Source organism: Arachis hypogaea, chromosome 13 (assembly GCF_003086295.3).
Source record: "Arachis hypogaea cultivar Tifrunner chromosome 13, arahy.Tifrunner.gnm2.J5K5, whole genome shotgun sequence".
Classification (NCBI taxonomy): Eukaryota; Viridiplantae; Streptophyta; class Magnoliopsida; order Fabales; family Fabaceae; genus Arachis; species Arachis hypogaea.
The window spans coordinates 74,455,983-74,458,655 of NC_092048.1; the positions used below are offsets into that span (position 1 = coordinate 74,455,983).

General features: G+C 37.4%; 1 non-coding gene across 1 annotated transcript; it reads right to left on the reverse strand.

Moving 5' to 3' along the window:
- Window positions 1-1,219: 1,219 nt before the first annotated feature.
- LOC112738934 (small nucleolar RNA R71) lies at window positions 1,220-1,327 on the reverse strand. Its single transcript, XR_003169881.1, has one exon. It is a non-coding gene; the product is annotated as a small nucleolar RNA R71 (small nucleolar RNA).
- Between the last annotated feature and the right edge of the window lie 1,346 nt (window positions 1,328-2,673).

Genomic DNA, 2,673 nt, shown 5'->3' on the forward strand with positions numbered 1-2,673 from the left:
CATCAATTAATGTTTTGATTCAAAAATTTCAAGTTTGTTACTTACTTGTTAAGAAAGATTCAAACTTTAAGTTCTAGAATCATATCTTGTGATTTCTTGTGAATCAAGTCATTAATTGAGATTTTAAAAATCAAATCTTTTTTCAAAAACTAATTTCTATCATATCTTTTCAAAAATATCTTCTTATCTTACCTTTTTCAAAAAAAAAAAGTGATTGGAAAATATCTTTTCTAACTTCCTAACTTCTTATCTTTTCAAAATTTGTTTCAACTAACTAACTAACTTTTTGTTTGTTTCTTACCTTTTTCAAAACTACCTAACTAACACTCTCTCTCTAATTTTTGAAAAAATCTTCCCTCTTTTTCAAATTTTTTTTAATTAGACTAATTATTTTATTTTTTATTTGAATTTTCGAAAAACTACTAACCTTTTTTCAAAAACTATTTTCGAAAATCACTAACTCTTCTTCAAAAATTATTTTCAAAAATTCTCTCCTCCTCTCATCCCTTCTATTTATTTATTCATCTACTAACATCTCTTCCTCACATCACTCACCAAATTCGAACCCCCTCTTCTATCTGTGTTCGAATTTTTTCTTCTTTTCTTCTTCTACTAACAATAAGGAACCTCTTTACTGTGACATAGAGGATTCCTCTTCTTTTCTTTTTCTCTTCTCTTTCTTATGAGCAGGGACAAAGAAAAAGGCATTCTTGTTGAAGCTGATACAAAACCTGAAAGGACTCTAAAGAGAAAACTAAGAAAAGCTAAATTGCAACAATCCAGAGACAACCTGATTAAAAATTTCGAACAAGTAAAGGAGATGGCAGCCAAACCCAACAACAATAATGCAAGGAGAATGCTTGGTGACTTTACTGCACCTAATTCCAATTTACATGGAAGAAGCATCTCCATTCCTACCATTGGAGCAAACAATTTTGAGCTAAAACCTCAGCTAGTTTCTCTGATGCAGCAGAACTGCAAGTTTCATGGACTTCCATCTGAAGATTCTTTTCAGTTCTTAACTGAATTCTTGCAGATCTGTGATACTGTTAAGACTAATGGAGTAGATCCTGAAGTCTACAGGCTCATGCTTTTCCCTTTTGCTGTAAGAGACAGAGCTAGAATATGGTTAGACTCTCAACCCAAAGACAGCCTGAACTCTTGGGATAAGCTGGTCACGGCTTTCTTAGCCAAGTTCTTTCCTCCTCAAAAGCTGAGCAAGCTTAGAGTTGATGTTCAAACCTTCAGACAGAAAGAAGGTGAATCCCTCTATGAAGCTTGGGAAAGATACAAGCAGCTGACCAAAAAGTGTCCTTCTGACATGCTTTCAGAATGGACCATCCTAGATATATTCTATGATGGTTTATCTGAGCTATCAAAGATGTCATTGGATACTTCTGCAGGTGGATCCATTCACCTAAAGAAAACGCCTGCAGAAGCTCAAGAACTCATTGACATGGTTGCTAATAACCAGTTTATGTACACTTCTGAGAGGAATCCTGTGAGTAATGGGACGCCTATGAAGAAGGGAGTTCTTGAAATTGATACTCTGAATGCCATATTGGCTCAGAATAAAATATTGCTCAGCAAGTCAATATGATTTCTCAGAGTCTGAATGGAATGTAAGCTGCATCCAATAGTACTCAAGAGGTATCTTCTGAGGAAGAAGCTTATGATCCTGAGAACCCTGCAATAGCAGAGTTAAAATACATGGGTGAACCATATGGAAACACCTACAATCCATCATGGAGAAATCACCCAAATCTCTCATGGAAGGATCAAAAGCCTCAACAAGGCTTTAATAATGGTGGAAGAAACAGGTTTAGCAATAGCAAGCCTTTTCCATCATCCACTCAGCAACAGACAGAGAATTCTGAGCAGAATCCATCTAGCTTAGCAAATTTAGTCTCTGATCTATCTAAGGCCACTGTAAGTTTTATGAATGAAACAAGGTCCTCCATTAGAAATTTGGAAGCACAAGTAGGCCAGCTGAGTAAAAGGATCACTAAAATCCCTCCTAGTACTCTCCCAAGCAATACAGAAGAAAATCCAAAAGGAGAGTGCAAGGCCATTGACATAACCAAAATGGCCGAACCCAAAGAGGGAGAGGAGGACATGAATCCCAAGGAGGAAGACCTCCTGGGACGTCCAGTGATCAATAAGGAGCTTCCCTCTGAGGAACCTAAGGAATCTGAGACTCATCTAGAGACCATAGAGATTCCATTGAACCTCCTTATGCCATTCATGAGCTCTGATGAGTATTCCTCTTCTGAAGAGAATGAGGATGTTACTGAAGAGCAAGCTGCCAAGTTCCTTGGTGCAATCATGAAGCTAAATGCCAAATTATTTGGTATTGAAACTTGGGAAGATGAACCTCCCTTGTTCACCAATGAACTAAGTGATCTGGATCAACTGACATTGCCTCAGAAGAGACAGGATCCTGGAAAGTTCATAATACCTTGTACCATAGGCACCATGATCTTTAAGGCTTTGTGTGACCTTGGTTCAGGAATAAACCTCATGCCCCTCTCTGTAATAGAGAAACTGGGAATCTATGGGGTGCAAGCTTCTAAAATCTCATTAGAGATGGCAGACAATTCAAGAAAACAGGCTTATGGACAAGTAGAGGACGTGTTAGTAAAGGTTAAAGGCCTTTACATCCCTGCTGATTTC